Below are 17,345 nucleotides of genomic sequence, written 5' to 3' on the forward strand. Positions count from 1 at the left end.
TTTTTTTTTTTTTGGTTCTTTTTTTCGGAGCTGGGGACAGAACCCAGGGCCTTGCGCTTCCTAGGTAAGCGCTCTACCACTGTGCTAAATCCCCAGCCCCAACACTACAACTTTTAAGAAATAAATAACAAGGCCCAGGGGTGGTGAAGCATGCTTTAATCCCAGCAATCAGGAAGCAGAAGCAGGTAGAACTCTAAGGAAGCCAGTATGGTCTACAGAGGATTCTAGAAGAACCAGAGCCACAGAGAGAAACCCTACCTGGAAAAAACAAAAAGGAAAAAAAGAACAAAATAAATCCAGAGTAGGTTTTAAAACACTCTTGCCTACAAGGCAAGCACAAACAAAAGGGAAACAAATAACTGTCAATACAAGTTTTATTTACCAAAAATATCACCTGCTTTACATTAAATTCCTCAATACTTTGCATATATATTACAATTCTGAAGTGTACTGTGGCATTTTGCAAACTTCAGACACTTCAAAACATGTTCTTTCTTACACGTAAACGCTTATATTAGTTTGATCTCTTTCTACACACTGAGTTCTCATACAGTGCCAAGTTTTCACATGCTATATGACAATACTTCATGTCTACAACTCTCAAAAATCGGGGTTCAGAATTCAGCAAATGATGTGCAATGAATTAACCAAAGTCTTTCCCCAAGACTATAGGGATTTCTAAACCATAAAGCAACAAGCTTTATGTTACAGTGGCTATACTTGGCATATTCACATAAAGAAAAAAACCTTTAGGGAAAAGTAAAAAATAGAGAGAAAAGGTAAGAGTTTCTGAAATATTGGTTTCAGTTAATTGCTATCCTCCAATTTTCACTAACACAAATACTACCATACTCAGAAAATAACTCTAGCAAACTCATTCCTTCCCCCACCCACCCTCCATTTTTAAGCCTTTTTGTGCCTCCACAGCAAACAGATACTCTGATAAACCTTACTCATCCTTAAGCTTAGCAATTCTTCCAAGAACAAAGACTATCAACTATACTTTAATATCCTGTACACTTTGACTGTATCAAGTCACAGTGCACAAGTTATACAACAAGCTTCTTACTTCTTATTATCTAACCCTAACGATCCCAGATGATTAAGTATTACTCACATAACAGATGGAAGCTCATCATCATTATAATTATCTGCACATAAAAAACTAGAAGACTGTTCTCTTCACTCCAGGACACCATCTCACACTGTACCCTAGCCCTGAACTCTTCGCTATCTTGTTTCTGCCTAGTCAGTGTTGGAATTATAGGTATGATTTACCATCCCCCTTCAACCACCAGAGCTTCATTCCTAGGCTCCACCTACCCCATCCACCTTAACTGGCTACCTCTAAACTCAGGCTTCTTGCTTCCACCTCCAGAGGCTTTTGCTCTAAGATGTGAACTATCACAACAGAACTGTCATTTTTTATAATTCTGAGTACAGGTTTGTTTGAATAGGTAAAAAACATCTTAAATTAGATAGTGACCTTTAGTCTCAGTGCTAGAGAAGCAGAGGCAGGCAAATCCCTGAAACCTGGTCCAAAGAATGAAACACTACATCCAAAAAATTTAATAAAATAAAATTATTTAATTTAATAAAATAAAATTAGAAAGTGATGATATAGCAGTACAATTTAAACTGTAAGAAAACACTACTCCGGAGCTGGAGAGATGGCTCAGTGGTTAAGAGCACTGACTGTTCCTCCAGAGGTCCTGAGTTCAATTCCCAGCAACCACATGGTAGCTCACAACCATCTGTAATGGGATCTGATGCACCCTTCTGGTTTGTCTGAAGACAGCAACAGTGTACACAGATACATAAAATAAATCTTTAAAAAAAAATACTACTCTTACATGGATACTACTCTTATTTTAGAGTCTGCAAAGATGGCTCGGTAGATTTAAAAAAAAAGAATTTCTGCCAAGGCTGACCATACCTAGGAATCATATGGTAAAAGTGAGAATCCACTCTTACCTGTCCCCACACCCCCCCCCACACACACACAGAGGACTAGCTGGGGACTAACCCAGGCACACCTAGAACTTGAAAGCTGTTACATCTCTAGCCTCTAACAAATACTATTTAACCTTTACAAAAGGGATAAACAGACATTCCCCTAGAAAAACCTACATTCTTCTCCTGGGGCAGAAGACAAACACCAAATTATCAGGTAGTACTGTCAAGAAACTATAGTCAAAGGCAAGAATGAAGGAAGAAGAGATCATAACCAGAAGAAGGCATAACAATGTTCCCTATCCAATTCCACCTCTCCTCACCCTCTAGACTCCTGCCACCTCCCTATCCCTGTTGAAAAAGTATGACACAAACTTGTAAGTCTATATAGTCCTAGTTACTCAAAAGACAGTTCTGGCCAGCCTAGGCAATAAATTCAGAGATTCGTTCCCTTAGAAATAATAGTGGGAAGGAGGAAAAAGGTGGAGCATGAGGAAGTTCTGCCTTATAGCAAAAACAAAATCCCTTCCCCTCTGAGGAAGCTATTTCAGCAACTTCACATGTAAATATCTGATATTCAGGGTATCTGTAAAAGGATCCTTTGACAACCTCAAGAGAGTTACAAACAGCAGGTAGAGAACTTCTGCTCTAATTCAAATATAGCATTTCTTAGACAATGTATAAACAGCAAGTCAGAGTACCATTGGCTATACTTTCAACCTTGCACCAAGAGAATCAGATGTTATAGTACATCACAACTGCTACAGATCCCCCCAAAGTCATATCTACGCTCATTGCTTAACAGCTGCTTAAACCAGTGGCTCTCAACTCTTTCACAGGGGTCACCCAGGACCATCAAAAATAGCAGATATTGGGCTGGAGAGATGGTTCAGTGGTTAAGAGCACTGACTGCTCTTCCAGAGGTCCTGAGTTCAAATCCCAGCAACCACATGGTGGCTCACAACCATCTGTAATGAGATCTGATGCCCTCTTCTGGTGTACTTATACAGAATAAATAAATAAATCTTTTTTTAAAATAGCAGATATTTACATAACAATCCATAACAGTAGCAAAATTACAGTTATGTAGCAGTAAAAATAATTTTGTGGGAAACTGAACAGATGGCTCAGGGGTTAAGAGCACTGGCTGGTCTTCCAGAGATCCTGAGTTCAATTCCCAGCAACCACATGGTGGCTTACAGCTATCTGTAATGGGATTTGAATCCTGTGTACATGAAGAGAGAGCTCTCATATATGAAATAGATAAATCTGTAAAACAATTTTATGGTGAGGGTCACCACAACATGAGGAACTGTATTAAAGGGTCTCAGCATTAAAAAGATTGAGAATCACTGTACTACACTATGCTATTTAAAATGCTAGGAAACGCATTACTACAGAGCTAGCTGCTAATGCACTGATATATTTGATTTCTCAAGATTTATGCATGTTTTTTATATTAAAACTGAACTCCAGTTTTAGGGGATATAACACCCTCTTCTGGCTTCCACAGGCAACCACACACACGTGGCATAGTCACACAGATGTGGATAAAAATGAAACAAATTTTTTATTTATTATTAAAGAATCGCTAGCCATGGGGGCTAGAGTGATAGCACAGCAGTTAAGGGCACTTGGCTGCTTTTGCAAAAGGCAAGGATTCAGTTCCCAGAACTCATATGGTGGCTTGCAACAATCTGCAACTCCAGTTCCAGGAATCTGACATTTTCTTCTGACCTCCAAGGACACCATGCATGGACATGGTACACACATACATACATACATACATACACACACACACACACACACACACACACACACACACACACACACACACACACACTCTTATACACAAATTTTAAAAGAAAAAAATTTAAAAACTAGCAATGGGCCAGGAGCCATGGTACACACTGTTCATCCCAGTACTCAGAAAGCAGAGACAGGCAGATCTCTCGGTTTTAGGCCAGCCGGGTCACATAGTGAGAGCTTGTCTCAAAAACAAAAACCCAAAAAGGGACTGGGGGCAAGATGGTTCCACAGGCACAAAGATGCCTGCTGCCAAGATGATCTGAGCTGGAAGCCCATAATGGACTCAACTCCCACAAGCCACACACACACATACACACACACACACACACACACACACACACACACACACACACACACTAGAACAAGGTCAACTGAGAAACTATTACCCAAATTCATCTTGCTAAGGATTTCATCAATACTCTTCAATGATATACATACCCTTACCTCCTAAGTGAGTATAAGAGAAATCTACCTTCTCTTTCAGATGTTAAGTCTTTCCTATCAGTAAGAATGGTTACTAGCTAGCAATAATAGCTAATTACTCAAGCACTTATCTTGTTACAGGTATTATTATAACTCCTTTGATTAATCCTCTAACAGTCATAGGTTATAGGTGTTATTCTTCCATTTTAAAAAAGGAAAAATTGAAGCCAAAAGTGATTCACCCTGAGTTGTGTGGCTAGTAGTTTAGAAGGTATGATTTAAACTGATTCCTAGTCTTGGCTCTTAACCACTACTCAAATTCCTTTATCACTGGAACACTAACACATTAGCGTCCTAAGACTGCAGTCCATGTACTCTACTACCATGCACTAAGCAAGAAACCAAAGGTAAAGACTGAAAAGATGTTAGTTGCTATCGCTATTATTATTTAAAGCCTCTTCTATTCCTGTTGTAAATATATATACAATATAGCTGTGAAAGGCTCTGTGTGATTCCCAGCACTGTCAAAAAAAAAAAAAAGAGCAAGCAAGCAAAGCTAAGCTTCAATTTCTCAGCTGATTCAAAATATTCCACTGGTAGACTAGCACGTTTCCATTAACCCCTTTTGCTTCTAATTTCTGTGGAGTGTTTAGGGATGAAGAAGGAAGTGGCACGACCTAAGTGCAGGCAGCTGACGGGTAACATTAGCTGTCAGAAGAGGCAAGAGCAGATTATCTTACAGTGCACAGCCAAAGCTGAAATTCCCCAAGCCTTACCTCATAGTAGCAACTGGAAGGCAGAATTAAAAAGGCAAGACAAGAACAGCAAAAAAGCAGAGTTGCATTCTCCACATATAACCACCTAATTTTCTAGGAAGTATTTTGAGACCAACGGCAACTGACAAATAATTACCAAGCTGGTCTATTCCAAGTTAAAGCTACTTTATTCTTCTCAAAATTCAACTGAATTGTTGCCATTCACTAAAGAAAAGTCACAAATGCATATGAATGTAGTACAGAGGAGGATGGATCAGAGAAATTCTGTTCTATCCCACTGTAAGTGAAAGAATGGGAATAAATACTTCATAAAGGAAAAGCCTGAAACTATATATTCATTTTACAGACACTGTCCTGACTCGTGTTAAGGTATGATATCAGTGAGGCCAGGCAGTGGTGGTACACATCTTTAGTTCCAGTACTCTAGGACAGCATTTAATTCCATCCATCACTCTAGAGACAGAGGCAGGAAGATCTCTCAGTTCCAGGATAGCCAGAGCTACAGAGAAACCTTCTCAGGGGAAAAAACAAGCAAGCAAAAGGTATGATGTTGGATTATGAAGTTACACTGATCGCATCTTTGCTATTTCAAGCCACATCAGGTTCATTATGTTAACCCACACCTTAAGGCAGGCAAACAGATTTCTAGGACATTAGAGCCAGATTGATCTACATACACAGTGAGTTGCAGCCTAGTCAAAGTTATATAGACAGTCTCAAAAACAAAACAAAACAGGAAAACAAACAAAGCAAAGTATAAATTAAACCAGTCTGCAATCAACAGAACCTACAAGAATAGACAGCATGAGACATAGTCATAGCACTCAAGCTTAAAGAGAAGTATGGAGAGTCAAGGCCAGTCTACTATACATTTAAAACCTTGTCATCAAAATCAAAAATATGCTAGAATTCAGGAAGCTAAAACAAGAAGATCAACTTTTGAGGGCAGTAGTCTGAGCTACTTGAAGGCTTTCTCTCAAGCAAACACTCCTGGAACCAACTCATATGCAGATGAAGATGGCCTCAAATTCAGAGGGATCCTTCAATCTCTGCTTCCCTAGTGCTCGACATACACCCACTGGTAACTACCACAAGGTTTTTCCTTCAGTTTTGTGAGGCACAATTTAAGCCATTTCTCAGTTTTAAAATACTGTTGTGGGATTTTTACATTGTTCCAAGACAGCCTAGATAATATAGCCAAGAAGAGCTAGGGCCTGAGTTTTGTGTTTGATAGAATTGTTGGAAGCACTTTATTATACAAATATCTTAGGAGCAACTAATAAGTATATATGCAAGCTAGGGGTGTGGCACAGTTTAGTATGCTTACCTATCACCATACCTGAAGCCACTTAAGAAAACAAGGAAATCAAAGAGAAGAACTCTTATTCAAGGTGTACCTTATTTAGAAGAGTTCAAACTTATGAAAATAGAGCAGAATATTTAATACAGTATGAAACCATAGTGGGATAGGAGTCAGACCTGTATTGAACGTACTTAAGACTTCCCTGTAACTTCAACATCAAGGAATCTTACACTCTATACACACACATACACACAAAGGTGCATATAAACAAATCTTTTTAAAAAGATATCCTTAACACAAACTATATTATCATTGACCTCTAAATAAGAAACATGTAAATATTAATTTGTAAATGAACTGGAAGGGAGGGAGAAACTAGAGAAACTGGCTCATTGGCCATTTCCACACAAAACAGTTCCATTCCAAGCAAGCACAGTGGCTTATCTGTAACTTCCAGTGCCAGGGGATCTGACACCTGCTTCTAACTTCTGTGGGCACCAGGAATGCACATAGTAAGCATAATACATACATAGAGGCAAACACTCATATGCATAAATCAATCTTAAACAATCTTAAATGAACTGGAAAGGAAAATAAAACTGCTGTTAAGACTTATTTTTATTGGGGTTGGGGATTTAGCTCAGCGGTAGAGCGCTTGCCTAGCGAGCGCAAGGCCCTGGGTTCGGTCCGAGCTGGGGGGGGGGGGGGGGGACGTTTAAAAAAAAAAAAGACTTACTTTTATTTTATTTTATGCTTAATTACTTAAAGAGACTGAATTTTATGGCTAAATTTTATCAAAGAAATATACAATGAAGGTGTATCTGGGACAGGTGGTGCCTATCTTTAGCCCCAGCTATTCTGGAGCCAGAGGTAGGAGGATTCCTTCACATTACAAATGAGACCAGACAGGGCAACATAGTAAGAACCATCTCAAAGGGGGGAAAATAGACCTGAAAACTGAACATTTCTTCTTCACTTTCTGGGCACCAGCTCTAAATGTTTCATAAATAAGAAAGAGATGGTTAACTATTTAACTCCTATCAGTCCTTTCTTCAGTCACAGATGTCACTCCTTTAGTATAAGCTGTCTTAGCACATTCAATTGCCATTTATTGGGGTTTTTGTTTTGTTTTAGTTCTGAGGACTACTTAAGACCTATAGTGCTTAATCTTTGTTGCTCACTAAATAGTTTTTAAATACTATAGAAAGAATTTTTTAAAAAATATTCAAGGGACTAGTGCAGGTGGTTCAGAGCACTCACTGCTTTTCAGTTATACCCTTATCCCTGTATTAGGTGGCTCACAACTGCTTATGCTGTGTCTCCAGCTCTAGGGAATCCAATACCTTCTTCTGGCCTCCATGGTAACCCACAAACATGTGGCACACAGATACACCCAATACATGTAAAATAAAAATAAATTTTAAAAAAATTATGCCTCAGAATCCAAATTAATTCTACCCAGTTTAATATTAAGGTTTTAAAGTATCTGCCCAGCATTCTAGTTGATGTCACAGTTCTTTAAATGATTAGTATTGCTTTAATTATATATATATATGTAACTGTCTGAGCAAGTCACTTGAGTGCAGGTGACCCAGAGAGGCTGTTAAGATGACCTCAGCCAGTCTGTTCTACAGAGTCAGGACAGCCAGAACTACACAGAGAAACCTTGCCTTCAAGAAGAAAATAAAGGCCTTGAAAGGTTTGGGAGCTGGAGTTACAGGCATGGGCACTTGACCTAGGTGCTAGATCCTAAATCAGGCCCTCTGAAAGAACAAGAACTCTTAACCTTTTTTTTTTTTTGGGGGGGGGGTTCTTTTTTTCGGAACTGGGGACCGAACCCAGGGCCTTGCGCTTCCTAGGCAAGCGCTCTACCACTGAGCTAAATCCCCAACCCTAAGAACTCTTAATCTTAACCATCTCTCTAGCCACTCACAGATTACTATTTTTTTTTTAAACTTTTCAAGTTTCTCAGGCTGGGCATAGAACTAGAACCAAGGACCTATACCTTCAGCCCTCCCCTTCATCTTTTTCTTTTTTAATGTGCATTGGTATTCTGGCCACATGTCTGTGTGAGGGTGCAAATCCTCTGGAACTGGAGTTACAGACAGTTGTGAGCTACAATATGGGTACTGGGAATTGAACTTGGGTCCTCTAGGCGAGCAGCCAGTGCTCTTAATTGCTGAACAGCCTCTTCAGCCCCCACCCCTTCATCTTAAAAGTGAATATATGAATATATTTACAACAGGATTTTATCTTATTTATTTTGGGTTGTTTAAGGCGCTGAGTTTTGGGCTAAGTATACTTTAGCGATTAAAAGCACTGCTCCCTTCCCAGAGTACCAGGTTTGATTCATAGCAGTCTCACAGTTTCAGGGACACCAGACATAACCCTATAAATACTAAGTTTTTAAAAAAGATAGGGTCTGTCTCTGTATCACAAGCTGCCTTCAAAATATAGTCCAGACTAACCCTGAACTTAAACAATTCTCCTGCAAATGCTGGGATTCTGATGTAAACCACTTGTTAAATCAGTATGTCAGGATTTCAAAATGTAGAAAACATGCCTTTAGAATACCTATAGAATAATGCTCCATGATAAATACTGTATTCCTATATAATTCTATATAATTCTGTTTTTTTTTTTTTCATTTGGGGAAGGGTTTAGGATACTGGCAATTAAACCTAGACCTTCACATGTATTAAGTACAAATTCTGGCAGACATGACCAAGCAACCCCTGTGTCAATTATATAAAACATAACGAAACTCCAAGAACACACTGTTTTTAGGTGCCTTTTATATTCCTCTTAGCAGTGTTGACAAACAGAAAACAACGGATAACTATGTACTAATAAACTGTCATCTGGTTAAAAAAATTATATATACAATATATATATATAAATATATAAAATTACTAACATTAAATTTGAATCTATTTAGCCAAAGCTATCTCATGTCTTAACGATTCCTTAAAGTGGGCTGAAGATCTAATTCAGTTGGTAAAGCATGCCGATGCTCTGAGAATTCAATCCTCAGCATGGTGATTATACTTATTATAACTTATTATACCCTAACACTGGGGAAGACAGAGGCAGGAGGATCAGAAGCAGGGATCATGTCTTCTCTATCATTCATAAATAAATAATAAATAAATAATAAATAAATAAATAAATCCATCTGGATTTGGGGCTAGAGATGGCTCAGTGGTCAAGAACATTTGCTCTTGCAAAGAATCGTGGTTCAGTTCCCATGCCCACATGATGGCTTTACAACCATCCAAAACTTCAGTTCCAAGGGTTCTAAAACCTTCTTCTAACTTCATGACTACAGGGCATACACATAGTACACATACATACACAAAACATTCATACACAAAAAAATTTTAAATTTAATTCTGTTGAATATGGTGATACATGTCTGTAATTCAATCCTCAGCACCTGTAGAAGTTCAAAGTCATCTCTGCTCCATAATGAAGTTTCAGGCAGGCCTGAGCTACATATCCTTTTTCAGGCCCACCAAAAGAGGAGGAGGAGGAACTCTAAGTAGCGGATTTTAATAAACATAACTGAAAAATTCATATCCTACACTAGTTTAAAATAGCCAGGAGTGGTGATACAGACCTTTAACCCCAGCACTGGGAAACAGAAGTGTATTTTTGTGATTTTGGGGTCAGCCTAGCTTAGACATAGAGAGACTCTGTCTCAAAAGAAAACATTATGGAGGATTTAAAGAAAATATGAAAAATTATGCAGACTGAATTCTCAGGCCTTTGTGTCATTAAGAACCGCCATACCAAAGGGAATAACACTCGAAATGTAAATAAGAAACACTCAAGTTAATAAAAAAAAAAAAAAAAAAAAAAAAAAAAAGAACCACCATACCAAAGAAAACTATAGCTGATGTTAAACTATACTGGCATAAAACTTGTGCCAGACACTGTAAAACAAAATGTCTACTCAAGTCAAAGATTTAAAAAATAAAAATAAAGAAGTCAAGACTATATTGAGAGATAGCTCAACAGTTAAAAGAGTACTTGACTACTCCCACAGGATGGAGATTAGAATCCCAGCCCCTACATGTCTACTCACAACTGTATGTAACTCCAATTCTAGGAGACCCCAGAACCTCCACAGGCAACTGATTCCCATATGGTCCACAGTCATGCAAGCAACCTAACTATATATATATGTATGTATGTATATATATATGTATGTATGTATATATATATATATATATATACACATATACACACACACACATATTAAGTAAAACTTAAATAAGTCAAAGGTTGGACTAGGTAATTCAGTGGTAGAGCCCTTGCCTAGCAATGTTAGGCCCTAAATTCAAGAAAGGTCATATATTTAGTAGTAAATGCTACAACATTCCTGTAATCCAAATATTCAGGAAGACCAAGCAGGGGGATCAGTTTGTGTGCTATCTTGGGTTACATTATATAACAAGACAGGGTCATTAAAGAGAAAAAAAAAATTCACAACAAACAATAGTAAGGTAAGTTGGAAGAAGATTCAAGGGAAGAAAGAAACCCACCCACTGGTACCAATGCACCAAAGATCTAATTAGCCAGGTGGTGATGGCATATACCTTTAATCCCAGTGCTGGGGGGGTGGGGGCTGGGGGTGGGGGCGGGCATAGGCAGGTGACCTCTGAGTTCAGGGCTAGCCTGGTCTACAGAGTTCCAGGACAGCTAAACAGAGAAACCATGTCTCAAAAAAGAAAAAAGAAAAAAAAAGGTTAAGAATGCAGAATTTTACTGAGTGGTAGAGCAGAGCAGTCACTTGCCCAGCAAAAGCAAACCCTAGGTTCTGTCCCTAGTACTGTGGAGGGCAGGATTATTAAGAACTAATTACATAAATGAAAAGTACACTACAGCAAAGCAATAAGAGGACAAAGACTTTCTTCCAGAAGCTATTAAAAGAAACTGTACATACACATCTAAAAAGATTCATGTTGGGAAGACAAAGAAGCAAAAGCAAGGATGCTTACAAGTTCCAAGAACAAAAAAAAATACAACAACAATAAAAAAATAATAATTGGATACTCAAGTCAGTACTCGGGAGTCAGCACACTTGTGCACTTCTATTTACAAGACAACTACAAGCACTTAGTTCAGGAAGAAAAAACTACTGGGGGGAGGGGTTTCCACATGATCTTCCTGAACCTTCTCTTTGAGGACACAAAACAGCTCAAGTTACAACTCAACAGTAAATTACAGATAGGCTGTGAAAACTTACTGTGCAGTTTCAGGCCATCAGATGTTTACCTTCAAACTGGGTTCATCTTAAGACAGCACAAGGCACATCTATTTACTATTCAGAGTATTACCACAGTGCAATGGGCAGGAGTGTAAGTCAGAGCAAAATTCACTAGTTATGACAGAAAAAGAGGTGATTGAGTACACATTGAAATTCTCCAACTCCAATGCTCTAACTAGAAGGCTCATTTATAGATACTTTAGTTTATAAATAGCTTTCAAAAAAATCAATAAAAGGGCAACACCACCACATTTACAGAAATAAATGCATCCCCTCTAAAAAGAAAAAGATAAACTAAAAGGATGAGAACATTAACATAAATTGGCAGGAGAAACTAAGTTTTTGCACCATACAAAACATTATTCTGGCTTTCAATGATCAACTATTAAGCCTACCCAACTGTAGTATATGCTTGTGCTGCACAAGATAAGAGATCACCTTAACTACAAGGAAAAGACCATAATTTCAAGAATAAAAAAGCCAACTACTGGATGCAAATAATCAGCAGGCTACAAGGTTAACACACTGGTACTTTGGGAGGCAAGAAGTTAGGCAATTTGAGATTGGTTTAGCTATATAATAAGACCTTGTCTCCAAAGAAAAGTATTTCATTAACAATGCATAGTTACAGTATTTTGTTCCTACAAGCTTATTTCCTTCAACATCAACAAACTTTTTTCTGAGTCAAGGCCTTTGATGCTCTGGAACTTACTTATGGCCTGGGGACTTAGCAGACAGCCTTGAACTTAGGGTCTGCCTCACCAGTGCTAGGTTTAAAGTAGGTCACACAAAGCCTAGAAACATTTTCAAGAAGAATTTTTTTTTAAATATCTGTTATTAGGGCTGGAGAGATGGCTCAGCACTGGTTCTTTTTCCAGAAGTCCTGAGTTCAATTCAGTAACCATGTAGCAGCACATACAGACTGTCTCAAAAGAAAGTTTTTTTAAATAAAAAAAAAACTATTATTGTCAGGTAGTGGTGGTGCACACCTTTAATCTCAACAGAAGCATAGTGAGTTTCAGGACAATCAAAGATACACAGAGGGCTGGAGAGATGGCTCAGCAGTTAAGAGCTCTGACTGCTCTTCCAGAGGTCCTGAGTTCAATTCCCAGCAACCACATGGTGGCTCACAACCATTTGTAATGAGATTTGATGCCCTCCTCTGGTGTGTCTGAAGACAGCTACACTGTGCTTGTATACATAAAATAAATAAATAAATCTTAAAAAAAAAAAAAATGGGGTTGGGGATTTAGCTCAGCGGTAGAGCGCTTGCCTAGCAAACGAAAGGCCCTGGGTTCGGTCCCCAGCTCCGAAGGAAAAAAAAAAAAAAAAAGATACACAGAGAAACCCTACGTTAAAAAGGAAAAACTAGGACTAGAACCCAAGCTTTTTGTCTTGTAATCAGAGGCAGGTGGGTTCCAAGAATTCTAAGACTATACAGAGAAACCCTCACCCAAAAAAAAAAAAAAAAAATCAGAATGGCATTTCAGTCCTGAAAACTAAGAGCAGCAGCAGACAACTACAATGATTTTTTCCCAAGGCAGTGTTTGATCATGTATCCCAGGGTGACCTTGATCACCTTAATCTGGGACTTATGTAGCATTGGCTGTCCTGGAACTCTCACTATGTAGACCAGGCTGGAATTCAGAGATCCACCTGCCTCTTCCTCGGACTAAAGGCATGCACTACCATGCCTAACTTTAGAACACCTGCTTAAATAAAGCAAAACCAGGAAACTATCACCAACAATTGGATTCCCCACACTCAAAGCAAAATAGATAAGCCTAAATCATTAAATTCTTCTGACCAATGAAACTAAAGGAACTACCAAGAAAATAAAAATCTAATGGTCTCAGGGGAAAACAAAGACTTATTTCAATCTAAGAAGTTCATAACCTTCCACCTAATCTGAAACTATCAATGACAAAGAACTATACTTTTTATATAATACATTAGTCAAATTAAATTTTACTTAAAATGGTCCAGCATAAATATACTTATCTATTCACCACCAATATCCGTAAGAATGCACTACGTAGCACAGGTAGATAATGTAATGAACTACTAGTTCACAAAGTTTACATAGCCTCTTAAGGACTATACACATGGGCTGGAGAGATGGCTCAGTGGTTAAGAGCACCGACTGCTCTTCCAGAGGTCCTGAGTTCACTTCCCAGCAACCACATGGTGGCTCACAAACTTCTGTAATGGGATCCAATGCCCTCTTCTGGTGTGTCTGAGGAGAGCCACAGTGTGGGGTGAGGCAAAAGCAACACATCAACGAGTACTCCATTATAATCCCAAAGTGGACCATATACAGATAACCAAAAACTAAAATGAGCACAGGGTAGTTTCGAAAGTGACTTGAAGAGGTGAAGTTGAGTTTATTATATCCTCTGACTACTATGTACATATTGGTTCGAGCAAGGGGAAAGCCCAGTTAGTATTTAAAAAAAAACTTGAATCATCAAATTACCTCTGCTAGGTCAGTGTGGCAGAACATGCCTATAGCCCTAGCACATGAGATGGACATCAGAGATCAGCAGTTGAAAGAAAGAAAGAAAGAGAGAGAGAGACAAACAAGGCAAAGAAGTACATATATTACGTGGGAGCCACAAACCAGAATAGGTACACATTCTGCAGTAATAAAAATGTAAACACAGGATGCCCTGAAGAGATAGCTCAGTTCTTAAAAGTAACTTGTTCTTGCAGAGGACTCAGGTTCAACTCCTAGCATCCACATGGTAGCTCATAACCTTAAGTAACTCCAGTCCCAAGGGAACCAAAGCCCTTTTCTGACCTCTGCAGATGTCAGGCATCCATGGTATGTTGCACACATACACACATCAAGCAAAAACATTTACACACAAAATTTAAAAATAAATTTAAAAAAAGTCTAAGGTTTCCCTAAAGAGGATTAACAAATGTATCTATAAGGACATACATACATTAAGAAATAAGTGGAAGGGGCTCTAGAGATGACTCAGAAGACCTGGCTGGTCTTCCAGAGGTCCTGAGTTCAATTCCCAGCAACCACATGGTGGCTTGAAACTATCTGTAATGGGACTCCCAGATTCCCCCTTCTGGTGTGTCTGAAGACAGCTACAGAGCACTCATACAACTAAACATTAAAAAAAGAAAACAAAAACAAAAAACTGGAATGTTGATGAAAACCTAGGTAAAAGAATAAAATTTAACTGAATTTAAGCAGAAATTCTATGACTAGTTAAGTAATAATTTCTAGTTATAAAGAATTATGCTTCATATCAACTGTCCCTTAAAGGCAAGGACTACTAACATCTACTATTAATTTTCTAATACAAACGTTCTTTAGTGGGGACAGGGATTCCCAGCACTCACACAGTGACTCACAACTGTCTGTAATTCTAATTCCAATGGATTGGATGCCCTCTTCTGGCTTCATTGGACAACAAGCACACAGAATATAACATGAAGGCAAAACACCCATACACATAAAATAATATACATTTAAGATTTTTCAAAAACAATAATAGAACCATGAAACCTTAACCAGCTAACATATATACCATTGGAATAAAAGTAAAGAGCACTCCAAAATTAACTCCTTTTACCAGGGTACACACCTTTAATGCCAAAGGCAAGTAGATCTTTGTTCCAGGCCAGCCAGGGCTATGCAGAGTAAACCTGCCTTAAAAATTAAATAAATGGTTTCAGTTGGCCCTACATGTACTGTGCGCAAAAGGGAAAGCTTAGAAATTAAGAAAGTAGAAAGAGATTCATGCTGAAAAGAAAAAGGAATGCCTGAAAGGAACACAGCATGTTTAAAAGTATTCTCAAAAGTAGACAGTGATGTTTAAGAAAGATGTTAAGGGGATAACTGGTGGTACCCAAACAGTACCAGGGAAAACAAAGTCAAGGTAGATAATGAAAAAGATGATATGGAGACTTCTATAAAAAAACCAGGGGCTGGGGATTTAGCTCAGTGGTAGAGCGCTTACCTAGGAAGCGCAAGGCCCTGGGTTCAGTCCCCAGCTCCGAAAAAAAGAACCAAAAAAAAAAAAAAAAAAAAAAAAAACACCAAAGGACTCTTCTAAAACAGTGGGGACTGTACCCAGTGTGGATGACCAGAGGCAAAGAAAAAGACTAAAGGCAAAGTGACAGAAAGGACTGATGAAAAAAGGAAGCAAACCAAAAGGCAGAGAAAGAACTTGGCCTAGCAGACCCTTAAAAACTGTTAAGTGCTGCACTAGACAGAAGTTTGGTAGGAACGTCTGCACTGATTTAAGCTCTCACTAAACAGAAAATCATTTCTTTTCCTATTTTAATTTGGTCTTATTTCAGGAATTCAAAACCAAAATAACTCATTTGTTTTAGGATACGTCTAAATATCTTCTTTGAAATATCTTTTACTAAATAAAAAAGAAATTTACTTTCCTCAGTTAAAGCACCTTGATCTACTCTATTAGACTCTCATACATTTTTAATATTTGCTAATTTTACAATAGCACTCTCTGGGATTGCAAACAGTTTTCAGACTTCTAGAAAGTATATGAAAAGCTAAACAGCCTAATCAGAAAAAAACTAAATGCCAGCTGGGCCGACTTAAACACTACTCACACTGAAACACAGTGGAGCAGATGGAAACAATCTTTAGAGTTCTACAATTCTTAGTCCATTCGTTGAAAAGCAGGCATATACAAAGCCTACTAGTAATCATGCTACAATGTATAAAAACATACCAGTTCTGGGTCTAAACATGAAACTACGAGTAAATCAAAGAGTCTTAAAATGTAATACTGAAGTAACCGCATAAGCGTAAGAAAATAAGACTCTAGTAATGGCCTCCATAAATTAACTTCAAACGTGACATACAAGGCCTCATATACAGGCCCCTTGCCTTTTTTCTAACACAACTAAGACCTTTGTTCCTAGCATCAGTTTTTTACCCTACTCAGTAACAGCTCTTTCAACTTTCTACCACGTATTTTTGTTTTGTTTTTTTTAGAGATGAGATTCGAAGCCTCAACTTGCCAAGTCTTTAAAATAAATAAATATATATATATATACATATATATATATGTATATATATATATATATACACACACACACACACACACACCAAAAATTAGATTGAGAGCAAGAAAAAGTTAAAGATACCACTGGGGCCTACAAACCGAAGAAAGCCTGGAGATCGGGTGATTTGGCAACCCAGGCCAGATCGCGAGCTCAGACTAGGAAGGGAGACAGGAGAGCGGTTAGACCACTCGGAACAGAGTCACTGCGCTATCAACCGCCCCCCACCCCCACCCCCACCCCACCCCCACTCCCCCGTTTACCTAGTAACATCCCCGCCCCCAATTAACGGAGCCAGCAAGCTAAAAAGCAGCCCAGAAGCCAAAACTAAAACCTTTCGCAAACAAACTAAAACGCGTTAACAGAAACAAATCTGCAGGAGGTGGGAAGCCGCCCCTTCTCGTTTCCCTATCACCGCGGATGAATTCCCTCACGTCCACCTAGAATAGTTACAAGGTGTAATTTCGCCACCACCCCCCACCTGCATTTTTTTTTTAATTCTAGTAATGTTTCTGCGTTCTAACTAATGAAGGCTGTTATTCCAAGGAAGTCCTAGACAGAAGACTGGGTCTTAAAACCTTCGTTTTCTGAACATCCCTGTAAACTTGTTTCTCTACAAGAAACCCACTCGATAGGCATGAGTTGAACTGACGGACAAACAGTGTAGTAAGTTTTATGTAATCCACATATATTAATCTCCTGACTCGCTTTGAATGTTAATAGGATTGGGGTGACAATTGGCCCACCTCCCTCA

The 17,345-nt window shown here is 38.5% G+C and overlaps 1 protein-coding gene and 1 long non-coding RNA gene across 51 annotated transcripts in view; one reads left to right on the forward strand and one right to left on the reverse strand.

Annotated features, from left to right (window-relative positions):
* The window catches only part of Trip12 (thyroid hormone receptor interactor 12), a 126,244-nt gene that overhangs the window by 107,961 nt on the left and 938 nt on the right, over positions 1–17,345 (reverse strand).
* LOC148003815 (uncharacterized) lies at positions 10,906–15,029 on the forward strand. The gene is made up of 2 exons (XR_015629678.1): positions 10,906–13,693; positions 14,547–15,029. It is a non-coding gene; the product is annotated as an uncharacterized LOC148003815 (long non-coding RNA).

The sequence above is a fragment of the Rattus norvegicus genome, chromosome 9 (genome assembly GCF_021556685.1).
Source record: "Rattus norvegicus strain SHRSP/BbbUtx chromosome 9, alternate assembly SHRSP_T2T, whole genome shotgun sequence".
Classification (NCBI taxonomy): Eukaryota; Metazoa; Chordata; class Mammalia; order Rodentia; family Muridae; genus Rattus; species Rattus norvegicus.